General features: G+C 40.1%; 1 protein-coding gene, 1 long non-coding RNA gene and 1 other non-coding gene across 6 annotated transcripts in view; 2 read left to right on the top strand and 1 right to left on the bottom strand.

Moving 5' to 3' along the window:
* The window catches only part of LOC143666960 (uncharacterized), a 120826-nt gene that overhangs the window by 27016 nt on the left and 65910 nt on the right, over positions 1-27900 (top strand). The window contains exon 6 of one of the 4 annotated variants that reach the window (XR_013167796.1): positions 17462-17548. The exons of the other annotated variants lie outside the window; for them this stretch is intronic. This is a non-coding gene — a long non-coding RNA (uncharacterized LOC143666960). Of the gene's footprint in view, positions 1-17461; positions 17549-27900 lie in introns of those variants that run through there. 4 annotated transcript variants of the gene reach the window in all.
* The window catches only part of LOC143666958 (oncomodulin), a 120665-nt gene that overhangs the window by 19324 nt on the left and 73441 nt on the right, over positions 1-27900 (bottom strand). The window lies entirely within an intron of this gene.
* On the top strand, positions 15110-15216 carry LOC143667873 (U6 spliceosomal RNA). Its single transcript, XR_013168181.1, has one exon. It is a non-coding gene; the product is annotated as a U6 spliceosomal RNA (small nuclear RNA).

Below are 27900 nucleotides of genomic sequence, written 5' to 3' on the forward strand. Positions count from 1 at the left end.
GGGGAATTTAATAAGTTGCTAGTTTACAGTTCTAAGGCCAAGAAAATATCCCAATTAAAACAAGTCTATAGAAATGTCCAATCTAAGGCATCCATCCAGGGAAAGATACCTTGGTTCGAGAAGGCTGATGAAGTTCAGTGTCTATCTCTCAAGTGAGAAGGCACATGGCAAACAGTGTCAGGGTTTCTCTCTCATCTGGAAAGGCATGTGGTGAACATGGCATCATCTGCTAGCTTCCTCTCCTGGCTTCCCTACACGAAGCTCCCTGGGAAGTTTTCCTTCTTCATTTCCAAAGGTCGCTGGCTGATGGATTCTGCTTCTCGTGGCTGTGTCATTCTGCTCTACTCTCTCTGAATCTCTTTCATTCTCCAAAATGTTTCCTCTTTTATAGGACTCCAGAAACTTATCAAGACCCACCTAAATGGGTGGAGACATGTCATCACCTAATCCAGTTTAACCACTCTTGATTAAATCACATCTCCAGGGAGATGATCTGATTACAGTTTCAAACATTCAGTATCGAACAGGGATTATTCTGCCTTTATGAAATGGGATTTAGATTAAAACATGGCTTTTCTAGGGGATGTACATCCTTTCAAACCAGCACATTCTACCCTCTGGGCCCTAAAAAAGACATGTTTTCCCCATACACAAAATACATTCATTCCATCACAATATCAGAAAACTTTAAAGCATTTCAGTAACAATCAAATGCAATACAAGATTAAAACCAGTAGAAAGTCTCATCAAAGTTAGTTAAAGGCATGGAGAGTCATAAGGCAAAATTTTCTCCATTTGCTCTGGACCTTTGAAAACTCATAACAAGTTATTTGCTACCAACATGCAAAGAAGAAACAGTCATGGGATACATATACACATTTCTATAGGGAGGAAAGAACACAGGAGTCACCAGACCCATACAGTTTTGAAAACTAGCAGGGCAAAATCCCTTAGACTTCAAAGTCTCGGAGTCATTTATCTTCAGGACTTCTGAAAGCATCAGTCCCACCCTTTCCAAGGGCCTATGCAGAGGCCTGCCTCTCTCCAAACACAACTGTGGGGGATATTGGGGAGACCACCTTTTTCTCGGCTCCACCCTCTCCAAGCATTGGGGCTGCACCCGGACTCTCTGCCATCTCTGGGGCACATGCTCAACTCCTCCATGTAGTGGCAGTCAGGCTCTCCCCAAACCCCAGGGAATGTGCTTCACGCTCTCCAAGGCCTGAAGCAGCATGACTCTTCCACTGCAATGAGGTGGAAGGCCCACCCTCTGCCTTTGGGGCAAACTCACCCTCTCCATGGGCTTGGGTGGGTCCGCTCTCCTGGCCCAAGGCTTCTTGACTTCAGACCTCAGCCTCCATGGTTTTGCCTCTGAAGTTATTCTTCCTCCAATGTGTCCCTTCTCTGAATCCCCCAGTCCAGACTGGCAGCAGCTCTGTTAATACAGGTCCCACAGCACTCTCATTGGCTTTTTATGCAGTAGCATTGGATCATGCCCATCAGACAAGGAATTTCCACAGATTCTTGCTGGATAACTCCATGTCCAATCCTGGCTTTCTCTGAAATAGCTGACTGTTTCCACATTTGGCCAAGACCTCATGTGGGGGCACTATTCTCTGGGCTCTTCCTTCCTGGAAGCCCAGAATTTTCCAGAATATCAGTTTCTAGTTTCTTTGTACCCAAGAGTTCAGTTCTCAGCTTATCTCTCTCCTGTTGCATTTCACTGTAAGCTGTGAGGAGAAACCAGGCTGCACTTTCGACATTTAATTTGGAGATCTTTTCTGCTAAATATCCAAGTTCATGGCTTTTAAAATCTGCTTTCCAGGCAAAGCCATTAGTCAATTTTGCCAGTTTATCTGCAATTTCAAACAAGGCTCACTTTCCTTCCAGTCTGTAATAACACATGCCTCATCTCCATCTAAGGCCTTATCAAAAGTATCTTTATTGTCCACATTTTTATAAACAGTCTCTTTAGAACAATATAGGCCTTCTCTATCAGGCTTCTCACAACTCTTCCCCTTATCCATTTAAAAAGCCATCCCAACATGTTTGGTATCTGCAAACCTCAGCAGCAGCACCCCACTCCTGGTACCAAGTTGTTTTAGTTAGGGTTCTCTAGAGAAACAGAATCAACAGGAAACATTTGCAAATGTAAAATTTATAAAAGTGTCTCATGTAACCATGGGAATGCAGAATCCAAAATCTGCAGGGCAGGCTGTGAAGCTGATGATTCCAATGGAGGGTCTGGATGAACTCCACAGGAGAGGCTTTGCTGGCCAAAGCAGGAAGAGAGCCTGTCTCTTGTGAATTCTCCTTAAAAGGCTTCCAGGGATTAGATTAAGCATCACTCATTGCAAAACACACTCCCCGTGGCTGATTACAAATGGAATCAGCTGTGGATGCAGCTGACATGATCATGATTTAATTCTATGAAATGTCCTCATCACAACCGACAGGGCAGCACTTGCCCAACCAGACAAACAGGTACCACCACTTGGCCAAGTTGACACTTGAACCTGACCATGACAGGTTCTGTATTAGTTAGGGTTCTCTAGAGAAACAGAATCAACAGGGAACACTTGCAAATATAAAATTTATAAAAGTGTCTCACGTGACTGTGGGAACACAGAGTCCAAAATCAGCAGAGTAGGCTGTGAAGCTGATGATTCTGATGGAGGGTCTGGATGAACTCCACAGGAGAGGCTCACCAGCCAAAACAGGAAGAGCCTGTCTCTTCTGAATCCTCCTTAAAAGGCTTCCAGTGATCAGATCAAGCATCACTCATTGCAGAAGACACTCCCCCTTGGCTAATTACAAATTGAATCAGCTGTGGATGTAGCTGACATGAGGATGATTTAATTCTATGAAATGTCCTCATTGCAACAGACAAGCCAGCACTTGCCCGACTAGACAGACACCACCACTTGGCCAAGTTGACACATGAACCTGACCATGACAGTCCACCCCTTGTCAACTTGGCAGTTATACATACCACCTTAAACCATACCTAATTTCTAAATAAAAAACAATAAAACACGCATTTTTTTCTTTCACCTAACAATACTCAACTGTCCTGCATATAACTGGAAACACATTAAATCTCTCCAGAATAGGGTGCAAATCTTGGTTAATATTCATTCTTAAACTTGATATCTTACAACTTAAATAGTATAACATGAACAAAACAGCATTACAGTCCTTGTTTCTGTAGCTGATCACATGGTCGAAGTTTATATTTATCACTACCTTCTTCCACTGCCCATTCCATGTTCGCTTTACCCTCAGCAAGCACTTCAGCTGGACGTGGTTCTTTGCTTGGTGGGGTGACCCAAACCTTCATTCCTGAAGTTTCAGAGCCATTGGTAGTCCTGCCTGGATTGGGTTGTTGCATTTTCCATTGATTTTAATCACAAGGCGTGGTAGTACTAAAAGATGCTCTAAGAGGTCTCCTATATTCCAAGAAAACTCTTCTTTACCTCCATTATGTAGTTGCAGTCCTACTTCCCCCTGATAGTCATGGTCAGTCACCCCAGACAATAATGTAATCCCCTTCTTGGCTTGTTGATCCAGTGGCATAAGTAGCCCAAAGTGACCAGGTGGCAGTCTTAACTTCCAGTTCAGTGGAATCGTTGTTTCTCCTGGAGGAAGCACTCTCCATTTTGGAACTAAAACCTGTAGACCAGCAGAGCTCAGGGCCGCAGGGACAGGAAGCAAAAAATTTTCCTAGTGGATCACTAGGGGAAATAGTGAGTGGTACCACACCCATTTCCATCCCTTAGTTCCTGGACCCATGGATCCTGGCTATGGGAGAAACAGCACCATATAGCGGACTCTGATTAAGAGCATATACAGCTTCCTGGGGAACATTACCCCAGCCTTTCAAGGTATTGCCACCTAGTTGGCACCGTAATTGAGTTTTCAAAGGGCCATTCCACCGTTCTATCAATCCAGCTGCTTCTGGATGATGAGGAACATGGTAAGACCAGAGAATTCCATGAGCATGTGCCCATACCTGCATTTCATTTGCTGTAAATTGTGTTCCTTGATCAGAAGCGATGCTATGTGGAATACCATGACGATGGATAAGGCATTCTGTAAGCCCATGGATGGTAGTTTTGGTAGAAGCATTGCGTGCAGGGAAAGAAAACCCATATCCAGAGTATGTGTCTATTCCAGTTAGAACAAATTGCTGCCCCTTCCATGAAGGGAGTGGTCCAGTGTAATCAACCTGCCACCATGTAGCTGGCTGGTTACCTCAGGGAATGGTGCCATATCGGGGGCTGAGTGTGGGTCTCTGCCGCTGGCAGATTGGGCACTCAGCAGTGGCTGAAGCCAGGTCAGCCTTGGTAAGTGGAAGTCCATGTTGCTGAGCCCATGCATAACCTCCATCCCACCATGACCACTTTGTTCATGAGCCTATTGGGCAATGAAAGGAGTTGCTTGGGAAAGAGGCTGACAGGTATCCACAGAACGGGTCATCTTATCCACTTGATTATTAAAACCTTCTTCTGCTGAAGTCACCCTCTGGTGTACATTCACATGGGACAGAAATAGCTTCATGTTTTTAGCCCACTCAGAAAGGTCTGTCCACATACTTCTTCCCCAAACCTCTTTATAACCAATTTTCCAGTTATGGTCTTTCCAAGTCCCTGACGATCCAGCCAAACCATTAGCAACAGCCCATGAGTCATTATACAAATGCACCTCTGGCCAGTTTTCCTTCCAAGCAAAATGAACAACCAGGTGCACTGCTTGAAGTTCTGCCCACTGGGAGGATTCTTCCTCACCACTGTTCTTCAAGGACACCCCAGAAAGGGGTTGTAATGCTGCAGCTGTCCACTTTCTGGTGGAACCTGCATATTGTGCTGAACCATCTGTAAACCAGGCCCGGGTTTTCTCTTCCTCAGTCAATTCACTGTAAGGAACTCCCCAAGAGGCCATAGCTCTGGTCTGGGAAAGAGAAGGTAATGTGGCAGGAGTGGAGACCATGGGCATTTGGGCCACTTCTTCATGTAACTTTCTTGTACCTTCAGGACCTGCTCTGGCCCTATCTCGTATATACCATCTCCATTTTACAATAGAGTGCTGCTGCACATACTCAATGTTATGGCTTGGTGGGTCAGACAACACCCAGCTCATGATAGGCAACTCAGGTCTTATGGTAACTTGGTGGCCCATGGTTAAGCGTTCAGTCTCTACTAACGCCCAGCAGCAGACCAAAAGCTGTTTCTCAAAAGGAGAGCAGCAGATGGTAAGGCTTTGCTCCAAAATCCTAAGGGTCTGCATTGTGATTCTCCTATAGGGGCCTGCCAAAGGCTCCAGACAGCATCTCTATTTGCCACTGACACTTCCAGCACCATTGGATCTGCTGGATCATACGGCCCAAGTGGCAGAGCAGCTTGCACAGCAGCCTGGACCTATCGCAGAGCCTCCTCTTGTTCAGGTCCCCACTCAAAATTAGCAGCTTTTCTGGTCACTCGATAAATGGGCCAGAGTAGCACACCCAAATGAAGAATATGTTGTCACCAAAATCCAAAAAGACCAACTAGGCATTGTGCCTCTTTTTTGGTTGTAGGAGGGGCCAGATGCAGCAAGTTATCCTTCACCTTAGAAGGGATATCTCGATATGCCCCACACCACTGGACACCTAGAAATTTCGCTGAGGTGGAAGGCCCCTGTATTTTTGTTGAATTTATTTCCCATCCTCTGACACGCAAATGCCTTACCAGTAAATCTGGAGTAGTTGCTACTTCTTGCTCACTAGGTCCAATCAAAATGATATCATCAATATAATGGACCAGTGTTATGTCTCGTGGGAGGGAGAAACGATCAGGGTCCCTGTGGACAAGATTATGACATAGGGCTGGAGAGTTGATATACCCCTGAGGTAGGACAGCGAAAGTATATTGCTGATCTTGCCAGCTGAAAGCAAACTGTTTCTGGTGGTCCTTACTAATAGCTATTGAGAAAAAAGCATTTGCCAGATCAATAGCTGCATACCTGGTTCCAGGGGATGTATTCATTTGCTCAAGCAATGATACCACATCTGGAACAGCAGCTGCAATTGGAGTTACCACCTGGTTGAGCTTACGATAATCCACTGTCATCCTCCAAGATCCATCTGTTTTCTGCACAGGCCAAATAGGAGAGTTGAATGGGGATGTGGTGGGAATCAGCACCCCTGCATCCTTCAAGTCCTGAAGAGTGGCAGTAATCTCTGCAGTCCCTCCAGGAATCTGGTATTGATTCTAATTTACTATTTTGCTGGGTAGGGGCAGTTCTAGTGGCTCCCACTTGGCCTTTCCAACCATGATAGCCCTCACTGCACGAGTTAGAGAGCCAATGTGGGGATTCTGCCAGTTGCTCAGTATGTCTATACCAATTAAACATTCTGGAACTGGGGAAATAACTACAAGATGGGTCCGGGGGCCCACTGGACCCACTGTGAGACGGAACTGAGCTAAAACTCCATTGATCACCTGGCCTCCATAAGCCCCCACTCTGACTGGTGGTCCAGAGTGACATGTTGAGTCCCCTGGAATTAATGTCACTTCTGAACCAGTGTCTAATAATCCCCAAAATATCTGATCATTTCCTTTTCCCCAATGCACAATTACCCTGGTAAAAGGCCGTCGGTCTCCTTGGGGAAGGCTTGGAGGAAGATTAACAGCATAAATTTGTGGCAGTGTAACAGAGTTCTCACTCAAAGGGACCTGGCCTCCCCTTCATTCAAGGGGCTCTGGGTCTGTAAACTGTTTCAAGTCTGGAAATTGATTAAGGTGCCATGACTCTGTGTTTTTGTAATTCAGGTTAGACTTCTGTTCACTTGACCTAGAACTCTTGTTTATACAGCTTGAACAAGAATTTAGTAGACTGCCTGTTCTGGTTTGCTAGCTGCTGGAATGCAATATACCAGAAACGGAATGGCTTTTAAAAGGGAGAATTTAATGAGTTGCAAATTTACAGTTCTAAGGCTGAGAAAATGTCCCAATTAAAGCAAGTCTATAGAAATGTCCAATCAAAGACATCCAGGGAAAGATACTTTGGTTCAAGAAGGCCGATGAAGTTCAGGGTTTCTCTCTCAAGTGAGATGGCACATGGCAAACACAGTCAGGGCTTCTCTCTCAGCTGGAAGGGCACATGGCGAACACTGGCATCATCTGCTAGCTTTGTCTCCTGGCTTCCTGTTTCATGAAGCTCCCTGGGAGGCGTTTTCCTTCATCTACAAAGGTTGCTGGCTGGTGGACTCTCTGCTTCATGATGCTGCAGCATTCTCTGCTCTCTCTGAATCTCTCATTCTCCAAAATATTTCCTCTTTTATAGGACTTCAGAAACTAATCAAGACCCACTCAAATGGGTGGAGACATGTCATCCCCTAATCCAGTTTAACAACCATTCTTGATTAAATCACATCAACCAGGGAGATGATCTCATTACAGTTTCAAATATACAGTATTGAATAGGGATTATTCTACCTTTACGAAATGGGATTTATATTAAAGCATGGCTTTTCTTAGGGGGTATACTTCCTTTCAAGCCAGCACACTGCCCTTCTATTGTATTTCTAGGTACCCCATGATTTACCAGCCAAAGCCACAAATCTCTGCGTATCATACAATTTTGACGCCTGCTTTGAATTTGCTGTCTATTATAATAGCCACGTCTACCCTGTCTTTGGCGATTAAGTACTGCCACCTGGCTTCTGCCAACTCGGGATCCTGTCATCCCCATTGTGTTTAAGGATTCCAGCTCAGTGACAGCAGTTCCTACAGTAATATCTGTAGAGAATTGCAACTACAGAGCTCTTTAGGGATGATGGTGCTAGTCTCACAAATTTATTTCTCACTGTTCTGGTAAAAGGTGCATCCTCTGGACATTCCTGGGGTATAAGAGCAGGCTTTGCATGATAAATCCACTCTAACATTCCAATCTCTCTAAGCCTCTGGATCTCCACATCTACATTAAACTAGGGCAATTCTGGCTTTTCAACCTCAGGTAATGTTGGCCACCTTTTGATCCATGTTTCAACCAGCCATCCAAACAAAGTGTTAATACCTTTTCTAACTGCTTGAGCTATAGCATTGAATGCAGAATCTCTGCTTAGTGGGCCCATATCAATAAATTCAGCCTGATCCAGCCTTACATTCCTCCCACCATTATCCCACACCCTTAAAATCCATTGCCACACATATTCCCCTGATTTCTGCCTATATAAATTGGAAAATTCACACAGTTCTTTTGGAGTATAACATACCTCCTCATGTGTGATACTTTGTACCTCATCTTCAGGGGCTTGTTGGGACTTTTAGTCTAGTTACAGGTCTGGAAGAAATGAGGGGTGGTGGGGGTGGGTCATGAAAAGAATTAGAAATATCTTCCAAGCCATTTGCTTCCGGGCCTTCGTTTGCAGTTTCATCTGGTGAAACAGGATTAATCACTCTAAGGCTAATCCCTTCAGGAGGAGGCTGGGTGGCCAATTCCTCAAGGCAGGCTGGAGGTGGGGTGGTTATGTCCTCAGGGAAAACTATTACAAGGTTAGCTAGAGAAGACTCAGCATGATCTAGGGTTTCAACCTCACCCCCAACATCATTATCAATCCATATGTAACCATCCCATTTTTCAGGGTTCCACTCCTTTCCAATCAATGCCCTCACTTTAACGGCAGACACCATGCAAGATTGAGATTTCAGTTTACATTGTAAAGTTGCTACTCTAACAATAAGATTCTGAGTCTGATTTTCAGAGATCTCAAGTCTAAGGCTACAGGAAATAAGATTTTCCTTGAGGTAACTCATAGAAACGTCTACATCTTTCAGACGGCGCTTAAGCTTCTCGTTTGAAGCCTTAAGCCCATCCTTTTCAGTGTATCTAACAACAACCAACCAACATCTCTATACCTCTTATTTCTACAAAACCTGTAAAGGTGTCAAAAGCATTATCCCCCAGAGCCTGGCTTCGAACAAGCGAAGCATTAGGAGAATCGAATGGTGATATTTTGACTACCTCTTTTGCCAACTCCCTCCATGGATTGGGAGTGTCATTCTGATTATGAGAATCAGAGTCCTTAGTGTTTGTGAGTCCAGTCAGAGTAGAAAACCATTCATAAAAACCCATTTTTAAGATTCTGTTTCTTAAGAACCACTCCTGGTACCAAGATGTATTAGTTAGGGTTCTCTAGAGAAACAGAATCAACAGGGAACACTCGCAAATGTAAAATTTATAAGAGTGTCATGTGACCACAGGAGCACAGAGTCCAAAATCCGCAAAGTAGGCTGTGAAGCCAACAATTCCGATGGAGGGTCTGGACGAACTCCACAGGAGAAGTTCACAAGCCGAAACAGGAAGAGCCTGTCTCTTCTGAATCCTCCTTAAAAGGCTTCCAGTGATCAGATCAAGCATCACTCATTGCAGAAGACACTCCCCCTTGGCTAATTACAAGTGGAATGTAGCTGTAGAATGTGGGTGTAGCTGACATGATCATGATTTAATTCTATGATATGTCCTCATCGCAACAGACAAGCCAGCACTTGACCAACCAGACAAACAGACACCACCACTTGGCCAAGTTGACACATGAACCTGACCATGACAGGTTCCATATACTAGTGTAACTTTCCAGAAACCTGCAATTTCCAGATGGGTCCCTGAAAAAGATAAATCCTGAAATCTAGAAGGCCCAGCCTCTCCAGATCATCAGATAGTTCCATCTCCCTAACTCATATTATTGACAGACCCTTCCAACATGAAAATGTCAGAATGGCCATAGCCCAAACACTCCTAAAGAGAGGGATAGAAAAATCAAAGGTGTTGGTGGAGTTATACAGAGAAGATAGGATTTAGCAAACGAATATGACTGCTGAATCATTAAATTGATATCTCTTTTAGTCTCCAGTATTTTAGAACAGCTAGAAGCAAAAGCCAAAAATAGTGGAATTGTAACCCATGTCGAACTCTGAAATATGTTCTACAACTAATTGTGGCACTATGCTTTGAAATTTATTGCTTTTTTGTATATATGTTATTTTTCGCAAAAAGGAAAAAAATATATTTATGCCTTCTAGCCTCCTATATTCTGGAGCAGCTAAAAGGAAAAATCTGAGAGGATCATATGGTAGCCCATGACCAACTCTGGGATCTGTCCTGTAACTACTTGTTGAAGAGAGCTTTGAAAGCTATTCCTTTTGTTTTCATTTCTTTGCTTTGTATATATGTTGTATTATACAATAGAAATGTTAAAAAAAAAAAAGTGTGGGGTAATGGGAACCCAGTAAAAAAAGTGGGAGAGAAGGATCAGAATCTGATAGTCAAGGAAGCTGAAAATTAACCACTGGATCTAAGCATGGTGTTTACTGGATCTTGCTAAAATGAGTTTTTGGGAAAGACTGGGGGCAGAGCTTGATTGGAATGGGCATGAATATCCATGAATTCCAACATTTTTCCTCCTTTACTGTATCATACTTTCTATCTATCTATCTATCTATCTATCTATCTATCTATCTATCTATCTATCTATCTATCTAATTTTAGAACAGCTGAGAGCAGGTTGCACACATCATTCTCCTGAACAGATAAAAATTCCGTTTATATTTCCTACAAATAAGGAAATCACCTTAAGTGCAGTTAGCAAGTTTAAGAAATTTAACATTGATATAAAGCTTACATTCTATATTTCAATATTTTCTTATTTCCCAATAAAGTCCTTTTGAGCCTTTTCTCCTTCATTCTTAGATCTCATCCAGTATCATGTATTGCATTTAATTGTCATTATCTCTTCAGTTTCTGTTTCTTTATTTCTTTTTCTTAATTGTTGTAATATACAACATACATTTTCCCATCCTAGCCCCTTCCAGACTCACCATTCAGGGGTATTAGTCACATGCACAGTGCTGCAGTACCCTCACCACCATCCATTACTATCACTTTCCCTTCACCCAAACAGAAACCCTGCACTCATTTTGCATTAGCTCCCCATTGGCCCTGCCCTGTACCCCTGGTAACCTGTACTCTACTTTCTGTTTCTATGAATTTGTATATTCTCTGATATTTTTCTTTTGTAGTTACCATAGGGCTTAAATTTAACATCCTAACTCTATAATAGTCTCCTTTGCTTTGATACCAATTTAATAACCGCAATAGCATACGTAAACTATGTTCCCATCCCCCTCCATCCCCCCACCTTTATAGTTCTTGTCATAAATTACATACAGTCAATCTATCTACACACTATGTTTCCAAATCCCTCTGTCACCCCATAAAGATTTACATAAAGATCTACATAAAGATCACGCCATCTTTATGTAGTTTTGACACAAATTACATGTTTATACATTGAGTCCTGGGCCACTGATTTATCATTACATTTTATGCATTTGCATATACAGGATATAAAAAGTGGAACTGGATATTAAAAATACAAGTTCTGTTTAACAATTTAGTTATAGAGCAAATTTCAAAGTGTAGTATGGACTACAGATCCACTATTCCCGGCATTTCCTTCTGGCTGTTCTAATAACGTTAGAAAATAAAAGAAATATCTATTTAATGATTCAGTAGTCATAACATTTGTTAAATCCTAACTTGTCTATTAAAATTCCTCCCTCCCATTTGATCATTCTGTCAATCTTCAGAGATATTTGGGCAATGACCATTCTAACTTCTTCATATTGAAAAGAGGTGTTGACATTATGGGGTAAGGGAATGCAAGTGGTAGATGTTTTGGGAGAGACTGGTTCTTCTAAGTTTCAGGGTTTTATAGGAACAAAAGGAACAATCTGGACATAGGAACAATCTGGAGGTCTTAAGTTTCTGAAAAATAAACTTAATAAGTAAAACTTTTATAGAGTCTTAGACAGAGCCCTGTTTTGTCTTTAGGATTTTCAGTGATACTATTGACTGGGACTTGGCATGCTGTAGCAATTTGTAACATCTGGCTGAAGCTTGCATTAAAGTAACCTCCTGAATGACCTCTCAGTTCTATTTGAAATATCTTAGCCACTGAAACCTTATTTTATTACATTTCTTTTCCCTCTTTTGGTGAAGCAGGCATTCTCAATCCCATGCCAGTGTCAGGCTCATCCCTGGGAGTCATGTCCCACATTCCCAGGGAGACTTATATTCCTAAAAGTCAAGTCTCACGTAGAGGGGAAGGTAGTGAGTTGATCTGCAAAGTTGGTGTAGAGAGAAGCCACATCTGAACAACAAAAAGAGGTTCTCTGGGGGTGACTCTTAAGCATGTTTATAAGTAGGCTTAGCTTTACCCTTACAGAAATCAGTTTCATAAGGGCCAGCCTCAAGATCAAGGGTTTGGCTTATTAAGTTGGGAGTCCCCAGTGCTTGAGAGAATATCAGGAATTTCCCAGGTGTGGGAGTTTAAAGTTTAACAGTTCCATATTTTTTCTCCAATCCCTTAAGGAACTTTGCAAATACTTTTTTATTATCTGCTCCAAATACTCTGGAATGTATCGTGCTTTACCTTAAGCTATACAGAATCATCAGATCTCGTTCCCTATTATAGGCTCGATGTATTTACGTTGTTTAATAAACTGGCCAGATAGGTTAATTTAGTTAGTGTGCCACAGAAAATTTAATCTGGGGGCAAAATAAACATCCCTTCCTTTGGTCTCACACAGAAGTTGAAGTTTTAAAATACAGATAATATCATCCTTTACCCTGTAACATGTATTCTGATTTATCTTAGTTCCAACCAGATCAGCTTCATTCATATTTCTAATTGAAGTCTGACTTTTTTGCATCTTTTTCAACAGTTACTATATAGAGTAATGCCAACTTTCAGAGCTGTAAAACTCTATCTCCGAGTCTTAGGTGTCACACAGGTACCCATAATCCAAGGAACTAACAAGTTATATACAAAGGGCACAGCATCTCAGAATTTAGAAATAAAACTTAAAACTCAGAAACTAATGTGACTGTAAGAGCTTAAAATCTAGGCCCTAGTTTTCTTATTAGCATTTTCTAAGTGAGACCATACAATATTTATCCTTTTGTTTCAGGTTTATTTTGCTCAATATAATGTCATCAGGGTTCATTCACCTCATTGCATTCCTCATGACTTCAATCCTTTCTGTAGCTGCACAATATTCCATTGTATGTATACATCACAGCTTGTCCTTCCACTTCTCAGTCGGTGGACCCTTTGGCTTTATCCTTTGGCTATTATGAATAATGCCACCATAAACATCAGTGTGCAGATGTCTACTCATGTCCCTGCTTTCAGTTCTTCTGAGTATATTCCTAGTAATGGCAGTGCCTAAACCTTTGGCAGCTCTATATTTAGTCTCCCGTGGATATGCTACATTACCCTCCTGAGGGGCTGTGCCGTTCTATATCCCTGCCAGCATTGAACAGGTGCACCTCTTGCTCCACATCTTCTCCAGCACTTTTATCTTCCTGTGTATTTATTTTGACTCTGTGGTTTTTGTTGAGACATATTCATATACCATATATTCTATCCAATGTTTGCAATCAGTGTCTCACAGTATCCTTGCTTAGTTGTACAATAATCCTCGCTCTCAATTTTAGGCAATTTTCATTGCTCCAAAGAGAAAAAAACAGATATATGCCACCATACATAAAAGAAAATCCCAAACGCCCCATATCCCTTATCTCCCCCCTCAATTATTTACCCCTAGAATTGGTGTGATACTAATAAGGTATTCCTGTTTAATATAGTCCATAGCATGCAATAGATAATTTTCCCCTATACCGTTCTAATATTAACTCTTTATATACAAGTGTCATACGTTTGAAGTAGTTCATGCAAGAATTTGTTTATATTTGTAGTCTTAATCGGTGAGATACATGACTTTAGACAACCCCTTTCAATCATATGCACCTTCAACAGGCACTATTACCTATAATCCCAATAATGAACTACCATCAGCTCTAACCATACCCAAACATTTAAGATCAACCTTGTTAATAAATATGTACATATTGGATAACTGCTCCTCCTTTTCTAGCTTCTGTCTGTCTCTAGCTCTCCTTTATTCTACATTTCAAGACTTTGAGTTTACATTTTCTGTGTGGTTCATATTAGTGAAATCATACAATATCTGTTTTTTTGTGTCTAACTTATTTCACTGAGCATTGTTCCAGGGTTCATCCATGTTGTCACGAGCTTCAGGACATCATTTATTATGCCGTATAATATTCCATCGCATGTATATACCACATTTTTTTTATCCACTCATCTGCAGATGGACATTGGATTGTTTCCATCTTTTAGCAATTGTGAATAATGTTGCTATGAACATCAGTGTGCAAATGTCTGTTCATGTCACTGCTTTCAGATCTTCTGGGTACTTACCAAGCAGTGGAATTGCTGGGTCATGGCACAACTCGATATTTAGTTTTCTGAGGAATCACTAAACTGTCTTCCACAGGTAGCTATACAATTTTATATTCCCATGAGCAGTGAATAAGTGATCCATTTTCTCCATATCCTCTGCAACATTTGTGGTTTCCTGATTGTTTGATAGCAGGCATTCTTATAGATGTGAAATGAGTTCTCATTGAGGTTTTATTTGCATTTTCCTAATAGCTAATGAGGATTAACATCATTTCATGTGTTTTTTACCCATTTTATTTCCTCTTTAGAAAAATGTCTATTCATATATTTTGCTCATTATATAATTGGGTTGTTTGTCCTTTTATTGAGTTGTAGGATTTCTTTATTATTCTGATTATCAAAACCTTATCAGATAATATAGTTTCCAAATATTCTCTCCCATTGAGTTGGCTGTCTCTTCACCTTTTTGATGAAGTCCTTTGAAACACAGAAGTGTTCAGTCTTGAGGAGTTCCCATTTATCTACTTTTTCTTTCATTGCTTGTGCTTTGGGTGTAAGCTCTAAGAAGCTGTCTCATATTACTAGGTCTTGAAGGTCTTTCTCTATATTTTCTTCTAGGAGTTTTGTGGTACTGGCTCTTATATTTAGATCTTTAATCCACTTTAAGTTAATTTTTATATAGAGATCCTCTTTCATTCCTTTGGGCATGAATATTCAATTTTCCCAGCCCCATTTATTAAAGAAACTATTCCTTCCCAGTTCAGTGGATTTGGGGGCCTTGGCAAAAATCAGTTGACTTTAGTGCTTGCTTTGGCAGTACATATACTAAAATTGGAATGATACAGAGAAGATTAGCATGGGCTCTGCACAAGGATGACCCGCAAATCTGTGAAGCGTTCCATATTTTAAAAAATAAAATTAATTAATTAATTAAAATCAATTGACTTTAGATCTGGGGTCCATTTTTGAACTCTCAGTTTGATTCCATTGATCAATAAGTCTCTCTTTGTGCCAATACCATGCTGTTTGACCACTGTGGCTTTATAATAGGCTTTAAAATCAGGAAATGTAAGTCCTCCTACTTCATTCTTCCTTTTTAGGATATTTTTGGCTATTTGAGGCCCTGTTCCCTTCCAAATAAATTGGTGACTAGCTTTTCCAAGTCAACAAGTAGGTTGTTGGAATTTTGATTGGTATTGTTTTGAGTCTGTAGATCAATTTGGGTAGAATTGACATCTTAACTACATTTCGCTTACCTTTCCATGAATATGGGATGTCTTTCCACCTATTTTAGGTCTTCTTTGATTTCTTTTAACAATGTTTTATAAGTTTCTGTGTACAGGTGCTTTACATCGTTGGTTAAGTTCCTAGATAGTTGCTTTTGTGAATGGATTTTTTTAATTTCCTCCGTGACTAGGTCATTATTAGAATATAGAAATATTACTGATTTTTGTGCAGTAATCTTGTATCCTGCCACTTTGCTGAATTTTTTTTTAGCTCAAGTAGCTTTGTCATAGATTTCTCAGGACTTTCCAAATCTAGGATCATGTCATCTGCAAATGATGAGAGTTTTACTTCTTCCTTTCCTACTTGGATGCCATTTATTTATTTGTTTACAAAATTGCCCTAGCTAGAACTTCTAGCAAAATGTTGAATAATAGTGGTGACAGTGGACATCTTTATTTCATTACTGAACTTAAGGGGAAGGCTTTCAGTCTCTCAAAGTTGAGTATGATGCTGGCTGTGGCTTTTTCATATACCCTTTATCGTATTGAAGAAGTTTCCTTCTATTCCTACCTTTTGAAGTGTTTTTATGAGAAAAGGATGCTGAACTTTGTCAAAACGTTTTTGCCATTAATGGAGATGATCATGTGATTTTCCCCTTTTGATTTGTTAATGTGTTGTATTATGTTGATTGATTTTCTTGTTTTGAACCATGCTTGCATGCCTGAAATAAACAGCACTTGGTCGTGGTATATAATTATTTTAATGTGTTGTTGGATTCAATTTGCAAGTATTTTGTTGAGAATTTTTGCATCTGTATTAATCAGGTAGATTGGCCTGTAGTTTTCCTTTCTTGTAGTATGTTTATCCAGTTTTGGCATTAGAGTGATGTTAGCATCATGAAATGAATTAGGCAGTGTTTTGCTTTGTTAAAGCTGCCTGAATGCAACATACCAAAAATGGAACAGCTTTTTAAAAGGGAATTTATTAAGTTGCACATTTACAGTTCTAAGGATATAAAAATGTCCAAACTAAGGCATCCATAGGAAGATATCTTAACTTCAAAGAATGGGCCGATGAAGTTCGGTGTTTCTCTATCAGCCGAAAGAACATGGCAACGTCTGCTAGCTTTCTCTCCTCATTTCATAAGGCTTCCCTGGGGGTATTTTCCATCTGCATCTCCGGAGGTCTCTGGCTGTGTGGGCTCTGTCAGTACTGAAGCTTTTTCCAAAATGATTCCCTCTTAAATGACTCCAGTAAGCAACCCCACCTTGAATGGGTTGAGACACATCTCCATGGAAATCACCTAATCAAAAGGTACCACCCACAACTGGGTGAGTCACATCTCCATGGAAACAATAAAAAAGATCCCACCCAGCAATACTGAATGAAGATTAAATAACAAGGCTCTTCTGGGGTACACAATAGTTTTCAAACTGGCACAGGTAGTGTTCCATTTTCTTCAGTTTCTTTTTGGAAGAATTTGAGCAGGAATGGTGTTAGTTATTTTTGTAATGTTTCATAAAATTCCTCTTTGAAGCCATCTGGCCCAGAGCTTTTCTTTGTAGGAAGGTTTTTGATGACTGATTGACTTTCTTTACTTGTGATTGGTTTGTGGAGGTCTTCTATTTCTTCTCAAGTCTGTATAGATTGTTCATGTGTTTCTAGGAAATTGTCCATTTCATCTGATTGTCTAGTGTGTTCATATATAGTTGTTCATAGTATCCTCTTATAATTTTTAAAAATTTCTTCAGGGTCTGTGGTAATGACCTCCCACTCATTTCTGGTTTTATTTTTGTCTTTTCTCTCTCTCTCTTTTTTGTCAGCCTAGCCAAGGGTCCTTTGCTGTTATTGGTTCTATTTATTCTCCCTATTGTTTTTTTTTGTTGTTGTTCATTTCATTTTTTTCTTTCTTTTTTTCTTTTTTAGAGAAGAAAAGAATTTATTCACGATCTTGCAAGAATGGGCACACAACTGAAATATGGCTGGCATGCCAGGTAATAGAATGCCTCAGATTTTATACCCTAAGCCTAGCATGCAGGTCCCTCCCCTGTTTCTCTGCTGGTTGGATTTCAGTTCATTTATTTCTTCTTCAATCTTTGTTATCTCTTCTGTTAATTTCTTTTTGGTTAGTCTGTTATTCTTTCCCTAGCTTCTCCAGATGAGTGGTTAAGGCCTTGATTTTTGCTCTTTCTTCTTTTTTTTCTTTTCACTTTTAAAAAATTATTTATTTATTTATTTGCTTTCAGCATGTTAAATATGTTTTCCTACTTCCTTCTTGCCTCCATGGTTTCTGATGATAAATCATTACTTACTCTTATTGAGGCTTCCTTGTATGGGACACATTGCTTCTTTCTTTATCTTTAGCATTTGACAGTGTGATTATAGCATAGTGTGGTGTGGATCTGTTTTGTTTTATCTTGTTTGGAGCTTGTTGAGCATCTTGGATGTATATATTTATATCTTTTGTTACATTTGTGAAGTTTTCACGTTATTTCCTGAATGTTCCCTCTGTTCCTTTCTCTCTTTCTTCTTCTGGAACTCCCATAATGTGTATATTGGTATATTTGATGTTGTCCAACAGGTTCCTTTTCACCTTCTTCATTCTTTCCTCTTTTTGTTCCTCAGACTGAATAATTTCAATTGTTTCCAGTACTGTGGTCTTCAGCTCTATTTGGTTCCTTTTCCTAAGTTCCATCTCTCTATTGATATTCTCTTTGGGTTCATTTATCATTTTCCTGATTTCATTTAGTTCTTTGTCCGTGTTTTCCTTTAGCTCTCTGAGCATATTTAAGACCATTTATTTAAAGTATTTGCCTGGTATGTCCCATATCTCATCCTCCTCACTGATGCTTTCTAATGCTTTAGTCTTCTCCTTTGCCTGAGCCATCACTTCCTGTTTCTTTGTTATGTTTTGTAGACTTTTTATTGAAACCTGTTTTTTTTTTGATATTTTAATCTATTATTGGAATTTAGTTTTTGAGGCTTCTGATACTCAAGCTTTTATATAGCTAGTGATATGAGAGAGCTTTCCTTGAATGCCAGTGGCTAACAAAAAAAGAAAATTCCTTTCCCAGTCTTTGCAGATAGACCTGTGTAGGTGCTCTTCTTGGGAGCTTATCCAATGAGTTCAATGAATAGTTCTAGGCCAAGTTCTAGGGGTCTACCATCTACACAGTTCCAAATATCCCCTCTTCCCTTAGAAACAGTTTCCTCATGGTCTGGGTGCTGCGCAGTATGTCCTACAACCAGCAATCCCTAGCCCTATGCAGTCACTTTACTGCTCTCCCCCATTGTTCTGTAGGAGAACTTTGTGAGCTGCCGTCTACACGTGGGGCAAATTCTGGGACAGTGAGACCCTCAGGCCAGCACCAAACAGATTGGCCCAGACATACATGTTCCCAGTTTGCTCAGGAGGATTACTTTACTCCCTTCTGAATCAGGACCGGGGATCCACAATGGGAGCATAGGCCAGCTCCATGCTGAGCAAGTAAAGGGTCAGGGGAGAGGCCTGTCAGGGTGCCCCAAGATCCCACCACTTTTACGTGGCCTTATTCTTGATTCAGCCCTCTCCCTATTACTGTAGTCCTTTATCTGTCTTTGCGAGCTGTGAGAAAAATGTTGCTGCCAGTTTTTGCTGGTTGTTCAAAGCTACTGTGGGGAAATGGAGCCCTGAAGTGTCTCACTCCATCATCTTGATTGAGGCAGGTGTAGAAAGTTTTAATTACTTCAGTGCCATAACTGACGGCATTTTTAAGACCATTGGTGAATATTAAATGTATTTGTGGGAAATTCCAGGGCTGAAATTTTTTGTAAAAGTAATCCTGCGCAGTACCAGATTTGCATCCAAGAATTTCTTAGGATGTTGAGTATTATTATATTAAAAAAACACATTATATACATACCGAAGTATTTGCAGGTGCATTGATAGTCTGTCTACAATTTGTTTTAAACTCCAGCAAAAAAAAACAGAGGGAGGACTGGGAATAGACAAACAAAACTGGAAAAAATTTTGCAGGTGCAGTTAATCATTGTTCTCTCTACTTTTGTTTGGAAATTTATAATTTATAAATTTATAAAAACACATGATAAGATCCTCTTCTAGACTGAATTTAGAAATAAACAGATTATACTTTCTGAATGAAAATTAAGTTTCATAAATTTCCTGTTTCCCTGAATTTATATTTTAGTGGTTCCTGATAGACTAAAAACCAAGGTCAAGGCAAAATCAAAATATCACACCTGATTATCAGAATGAATTGCAATCTATCTTGTGTATAAAGATATTTAACATGTATTATCCAGAAGAGTTTGTTGAATACTTAAGTGTCAAGAACTCTTTTCAAAGTGGTGAGGATACAGTGAGAAACAAAGCAGCTGGAACCTGGAGGTTAATAGCTAGTTGGGGACACAAGCATTTAACCACTGGATAGACACATAAATATGAAAAGGGATAAGAAGAGATAGAAGATGTTGACATAATATAAATGACAGTTGGGCTTCAGAAATGGCTTCATTGAGAAGGTGATATTAAACCTGACATCTGAAAGATGCTTTGCTGGTTTGAAACTGTTATGTATCACAAAAAAGCTCTGTTCTTCTAATCCATTATTGCGGGTGCAGACCTATTGTGAGCAGGACCTTTTGATTAGGTTGTTTCCGTGGAGCTGTGACCCACCCATTCAAGGTGGGCCTTAATCCTCTTTACTGGAGTCCTTTGTGAGAAAATAAAAAGACAGTAAAGCCAGAGAAAGCCCAGAGATGATTAGAGAGAGGAATGTTTAGAGAGACATTTTGAAGAGAGCCAATACACAGCCCAGAGAGAGACAGTAACACCCCAGGAGGAGCAAGCAAGGACCTACAGAAGCCCAGAGACATTTTAGAGAGAAGGGCCAGCAGATGTTGCCATGTGCCTTCCATGTGACAGAGGAACCCTGGGTGCCAGCAGCCTTTCCCCAGAGAAGGTATCTTCCTTTTGATGCCTTAATTTGGACATTTTCATGGTCTTAGAACTGTAAACTTGTAACCTAATAAATTCCCATTGAAAAAGCCAACCCATTTTTGATATACTGCATTCCAGCAGCTTTAGCAAACCAAAACAGATGTGTAGGGGATTAACTTGGCAAAGGTGTTGGGGTGGGTTATGGTGGCTCTAGGGGATGGTCTAGAAAGAGGGAACACATATATATGAATACTCCAAAGTGCATCTTATCCTAAGGGTAACTGGTTGTTGTATCCATTTTGTACCACTGTTTTTAAAAACAGCCCCAAACAGAGTGGCTTCAAACAACAAACATTTTATTTTCTGACAATTCTGTGGGTCATCAGTTTGGACTGGGTTCAGCTGGGACACTCATGTCTGGGGCTATGCCAGGACTGCTGGGTCAGCTAGAATGATTGGGCTTCTCTCCCTAAATGGTCTCTTTAAGGTGGCTGAACTGGGGTTCTTTATAGCATATAAGCCTCAGGATTCCAAGAGAGTGAGAGAGAAACTGTAATACTTCTTGAGGACTGGACCTGAAACCCATAAGGCATCATTTTCCCTGCATTCTATTAGACAAAGCAAGTCATGAGGTCAATCTGGACACCACCCCTTGGTGGTAGAGCTACAAAAATGTGTGGCCATTTTAAATCTGCTTTGAAAGTCTTTAAAGACTTTCTGTGCCTTTTAAGTTACATTTGTACCCAGCACCTTTATTTCATTTTTATATAAATTTTTAATTCAGATATAGGATGCATACATGCATGAAGCACATAAATCATGTGCGCAACTTAATGAAATATTCACAATGTGAATCACATCTATGTAACATTACCAGCACGCTAAAAGTTATACCCTCTCCGTGTCACTACTTCCTCTCTCCTTCCAAAGATAATCACTATCCTGACATCTAACATCATAGATTAGTTTTTTTTTTTTTTGGATGCTGTATGGTGGGGTCACATTTCATTATTGTTCCATGTGAGTATCCTGTTATTGCAGCACCATTTGTTGAATTTTTGTTTGTTTGTTTTTGCTTGTGTGTTTGTTTTTTAGGAAGTGCATGGACCAGAAATCCAGCTCAGGTCTCCTACATGGTAGATGGGAATTCTACCACTGAATTACTCTTCCGTGCTCTCATGATTAGTTTTTTTTAACTTCATACAAATGGAATCTATAGGGTGTGTTTTGTATATCTTTGCATTTATGAATGTGGCTCCTGTCACTCAATCATACTTTAAGATTTATTCATGTTGTTTCATGTTGCAGCAATTAATTTTCATCACTGTTAGAGTGTTCCACAATATAATTATTCATCATATAGTTTGATAGTTATTTGAGTTGTTTCTAGTTGGGTAATTACAAATAATAAATATTTCTATGAACATTCTTACATATATGTACACAATACTGTTGGGGATTGTTCTAGTTTGCTAGCTGCCGGAATGCAACACACCAGAGACGGATTGGCTTTTAATAAAAGGGGATTTATTTTGTTAGTTCTTCAGAGGAAAGGCAACTAACTTTCCTCTGAGGTTCTTTCTTACGTGGGAAGGCATAGGATGGTCTCTGCTGGCCTTTTCTCCAGGCCCCTGGGTTCCAACAACTTTCCCCGGGTGACTTCTTTCTGCATCTCCAGAGGCCTGGGCGGAGCTGCAAGTGCTGAGATGAGGAATGCCGAGCTGCTTAGACTGTGCTACGTTGCGGTCTCTCATTTAAGCATCAGCCAATTAAGTCAAACGTCCTTCATTGCAGCAGGCACGCCTCCTAGCCAACTGCAGATGTAAATCAGTAACAGATGAGGTTCACGTACCATTGGCTTATGTCCGTAGCAACAAAACTAGGTGCAGAGGGGAGGGGCCAAGATGGCAGCTTAGCAATGTGCGTGTTTTAGTTCGTCCTCCAGAACAACGACTAAATAACCAGAAACAGTACAGAACAGCTCCTGGAGCCACGATAGTGACCAGACACACAGCGTACCCCAGTCTGGACCAGCTGAACTGGCTGCGAGTCTCCGGAACTGTGAGTTCCCCAAGCCACGGCAGCCGGCGCCCCGCACCCCTCCCTCACAGGCGGCTTCCTGGAGGGAAAGGAAAGTCACTCTAACAGTAACAGGGACTGAGTCCAACCAAACACCAATTGTGGCATTAATAAACAAATTCTGACTACTAAAAATAGGCCCCCAGCTCAGGAGAAACTGGTCAAGGCAGAGGTCGCTTATTGGGCTAACTGAAAAAGAGGAAAGGGGACGAAACAGAGATTTTTGAGGCTGTTTCTACAGAGGCTTGGCTGCCTCTGGATTCAGCGGTGGGACTGCTCAGGCTGCAACTGCCCCAGGCATAGGCAGAAACGGACTGCTTTCAGGGCTGTCTGCTGCCTGAGCCTTCCCCAGGGGAGGGGTGAAATGCAACTCAGGTGGAATCCCTCTCTCAAGGAATTCAGAACCCAGGGCTTGGCAATTTGAAGCCATTAAAACCAGCCTACAACCTCTCCTCTAGTCTCCACCATGCCCCAAGCAGGGAGAGCCTTCCAAAGTTAAAGGAGCCACAACATCTTTTGCTGGTGGGACCTGCAGGCAGACAAGCACCACATGCTGGGCAGGATAAGAAAAACAGAGCCTACAGACTTCAAAGCAAAGTCTTTCAACCTGCTGGGTCTCACCCTCAGGGAAAACTGACGCAGGTGACTCCTTCCCCCTGATAGGAGACCAGTTTAGTCCGGGAAAACCTGGCTGGAATCTGTAATACCTATGTAGACCCTCCTAAGGGTGGGGAGGGAAAAGGCACCTTACAAGCAGGACAAGAAACAAGAAAACAAGAACTGAAAAATTACCCTCTCTTAAACAAAATTTAACCTAGAGGCCCAGAAAAAGCTGAACTGAAGGTCAAAGAACAGATAGACAACAAACTCATCTAGCAAGAAAACCCTAGGTAAGAGAAGTGAAAGCAATCTCCAGAATAAACTAATTAAGGTAATTAAATGTCTAGACGCCAGCGAAAAAGAACAAATCACACCAGGGAAATTGAAGATATGGCCCAGTCAAAGGAACAAACCAATAGTTCAAATGAGATACAGGAGCTGAAACAACTAATTCAGAATATATGAAGAGAAATGGAAAACCTCATCAAAAACCAAATCACTGAATTGAGGGAGGACATGAAGAAGGCAAGGAATGAACAAAAAGAAGAAATGGAAAGTCTGAAAAAATAAATCACAGAACTTATGGGAATGAAAGATACAGTAGAAGAGATGAAAAAAACAATGGAAACCTACAATGGTAGATTTCAAGAGGTTAGGATTAGTGAACTGGAGGATGGAACATCTGAAATGCAAAAAGAAACAGAAACTATAGGGAAAAGAATGGAAAAATATGAGCAGGGACTCAGGGAATTGAATGATAATATGAAGCGCACAAATATACATGTTGTGGGTGTCCCGGAAGGAGAAGAGAAGGGAGAAGGAAGAGAAAAACTAATGGAAGAAATTATCACTGAAAATTTCCCAACTCTTATGAAAGACCTAAAATTACAGATCCAAGAAGTGCAGCGTACCCCAAAGAGAATAGATCCAAACAGACGTTCTCCAAGACACTTACTAGTCAGAATGTCAGAGGTCACAGAGAAAGAGAGGATCTTGAAAGCAGTAAGAGAAAAGCAATCCATCACATACAAGGGAAACCCAATAAGACTATGTGTAGATTTCTCAGCAGAAACCATGGAGGCTAGAAGACAGTGGGATGATATATTTAAATTACTAAAAGAGAAAAACTGCCAACCAAGACTCCTATATCCAGCAAAATTGTCCTTCAGAAATGAGGGAGAAATTAAAACATTCTCAGACAAAAAGTCACTGAGAGAATTTGTGACCAAGAGACCAGCTCTGCAAGAAATACTAAAGGGAGCACTAGAGTCAGAACCGAAAAGACAGAAGAGAGAGGTATGGAGAAGAGTATAGAAAGAAGGAAAATTAGATATGACATATAAAATACAAAAGGCAAAATGGTAGAGGAAAGTATTACCCAAACAGTAATAACACTAAATGTTATTGGACTGAACTCCCCAATCAAAAGACATAGACTGGCAGAGTGGATTAAAAAACAGGATCCTTCTATATGCTGTCTACAAGAAACACATCTTAGACATAAAGATAAATATAGGTTGAAAGTGAAAGGTTAGGAAAATATATTTCATGCAAATAACAACCAGAAAAGAGCAGGAGTATACTAATATCCAACAAATTAGACTTCAAATGTAAAACAGTTAAAAGAGACAAAGAAGGATACTATCTACTAATAAAAGGAACAATTCAACATGAAGACATAACAATCATAAATATTTATGCACCGAACCAGAATGCCCCAAATTACGTGAGGCAAACACTGCAAATACTGAAAAGGGAAATAGACACATCTACCATAATAGTTGGAGACTTCAATTCCCCACTCTCATCAATGGACAGAACATCTAGACAGAGGATCAATAAAGAAACAGAGAATTTGAATATTACAATAAATGAGGTAGACTTAACAGACATTTATAGGACATTACACCCCACAACAGCAGGATACACCTTTTTCTCAAGTGCTCATGGATCATTCTCAAAGATAGACCATATGCTGGGTCACAAAGCAAGTCTCAACAAATTTAAAAAGATTGAAATCATACACAACACTTTCTCAGATCATAAAGGAATGAAGTTGGAAATCAATAATAGGCAGAGTGCCAGAAAATTCACAAATACGTGGAGGCTCAACAACACACTCTTAAACAACCAGTGGGTCAAGGAAGAAATTACAAGAGAAATCAGTAAATATCTCGAGGCAAATGAAAATGAAAACACAACATATCAAAACTTATGGGATGCAGCAAAGGCAGTGCTAAGAGGGAAATTTATTGACCTAAATGCCTATATCAAAAAAGAAGAAAGGGCAACAATTCAGGAATTAATTGTCCACTTGGAAGAACTGGAGAAAGAACAGCAAACTAACCCCAAAGCAAGTAAAAGGAAAGAAATAACAAAGATTAGAGCAGAAATAAATGAAATTGAGAACATGAAAACAATTGAGAAAATCAATAAAACCAGAAGTTGGTTCTATGAAAAAAATCAATAAGATTGATGGGCCCTTAGCAAGATTGACAAAAAGAAGAAGAGAGAGGATGCAAATAAATAAATCAGAACTGGAAGAGGAGACATAACCACTGACCTTACAGAAATAAAGGAGTTAACAACAGGATTCTATGAACAACGTTATGCTAATAAATACAACAATGTGGATGAAATGGGCAAGTTCCTAGAAAGGCATGAAGAACCAACTTTGACTCAAGAAGAAATAGATGACCTCAACAAACCAATCACTAGTAAAGAAATTGAATCAGTCATTAAAAAGCTTCCCAAAAAGAAAAGTCCAGGACCAGATGTCTTCATATGTGAATTCTACCAAACATTCCAGAGAGAATTAGTACCAACCCTGCTCAAACTCTTCAAAAAAATTGAAGTGGAGGGAAAGCTACCTAATTCATTCTATGAAGCCAACATCACCCTCATACCAAAACCAGGCAAAGATATTACAAAAAAAGAAAACTACAGACCAATGTCTCTAATGAATATAGATGCAAAAATCCTCAACAAAATTCTAGCAAATCGAATCCAGCAACACATTAAAAGAATTGTACATCATGACCAAGTAGGATTCATCCCAGGTATGCAAGGATGGTTCAACATAAGTAAATCAATTAATGTAATACACCATATCAACAAATCAAAGCAGAAAAATCACATGATCATCTCAGTTGATGCAGAGAAGGCATTTGACAAGATTCAACATCCTTTCCTGTTGAAAACACTTCAAAGGATAGGAATACAAGGGAACTTCCTTAAAATGATAAAGGGAATATATGAAAAATCCACAGCTAATATCATACTCAATGGGGAAAAACTGAAAACTTTCCCCCTAAGATCAGGAACAACACAAGGATGTCCACTATCACCACTGTTATTCAACATCGTGTTGGAAGTTCTAGCCAGAGCAATTAGACAAGAAAAAGAAATACAAGGCATCAAAATTGGAAAGGAAGAAGTAAAACTATCACTGTTTGCAGATGATATGATACTACATGTCGAAAACTCTGAAAAATTCACAGCAAAACTACTAGAGCTAGTAAACGAATACAGCAAAGTGGCAGGTTACAAGATCAACATTCAAAAATCTGTAGTGTTTCTATACCCTAGTAATGAACAAGCTGAGGGGGAAATCAAGAAATGAATTCCATTTACAATTGCAACTAAAAGAATAAAATACTTAGGAATAAATTTAACTAAAGAGACAAAAGACCTATACAAAGTAAACTACAAGAAACTGTTAAAAGAAATCACAGAAGACCTAAATAGATGGAAGGGCATACCATGTTCATGGATTGGAAGACTAAATATAGTTAAGATGTCAATTCTACCTAAATTGATTTACAGATTCAATGCAGTTCCAATCAAAATACCAACAACTTACTTTTCAGAAATAGAAAAACCAATAAGCAAATTTATCTGGAAGGGCAGGGTGCCCCGAATTGCTAAAAGTATCTTGAGGAAAAAAAACGAAGCTGGAGGCCTCACGCTGCCTGACTTTAAGGCATATTACGAAGCCACGGTGGTCAAAACAGTATGGTACTGGCATAAAGATAGATATATTGACCAATGGAATCGAATAGAGTGCTCAGATATAGACCCTCTCATCTATGGACATTTGATCTTTGATAAGGCAGTCAAGCCAACTCATTTGGGACAGAACAGTCTCTTCAGTAAATGGTGCTTAGAGAACTGGGTATCCATATGCAAAAGAATGAAAGAGGACCTGTATCTCACACCCTATACAAAAGTTAACTCAAAATGGATCAAAGATCTAAACATTAGGTCTAAGACCATAAAACAGTTAGAGGAAAATGTAGCAACTTTGTTCTAGTTTGCTAACTGCTGGAATGCAATATACCAGAAATGGAATGGCTTTTAACAAGGGGAATTTAATGAGTTGCTAGTTTACAGTTCTAAGGCCGAGAAAATGTCCCAGTTAAAACAAGTCTATAGAAATGTCCAATCAAAGGCATCCAGGGAAAGATACCTTGGTTCAAGAAGGCTGATGAAGTTCAGGGTTTCTCTCTCAGCTGGAAGGGCACATGGTGAACCCAGCATCATCTGCTAGCTTTCTCTCCTGGCTTCCGATTTCATGAAGCTCCCCGGGAGGCGTTTTCCTTCTTCATCTCCAAAGGTCACTGGCTCGTGGACTCTCTGCTTCGTGGTGCTGCAGCATTCTCTGCTCTCTCTGAATCTCTCATTCTCCTCTTTTATAGGACTTCAGAAACTAATCAAGACCCACTCAAATGGGTGGAGACATGTCATC

Source organism: Tamandua tetradactyla, chromosome 23 (genome assembly GCF_023851605.1).
Source record: "Tamandua tetradactyla isolate mTamTet1 chromosome 23, mTamTet1.pri, whole genome shotgun sequence".
NCBI lineage: Eukaryota > Metazoa > Chordata > Mammalia > Pilosa > Myrmecophagidae > Tamandua > Tamandua tetradactyla.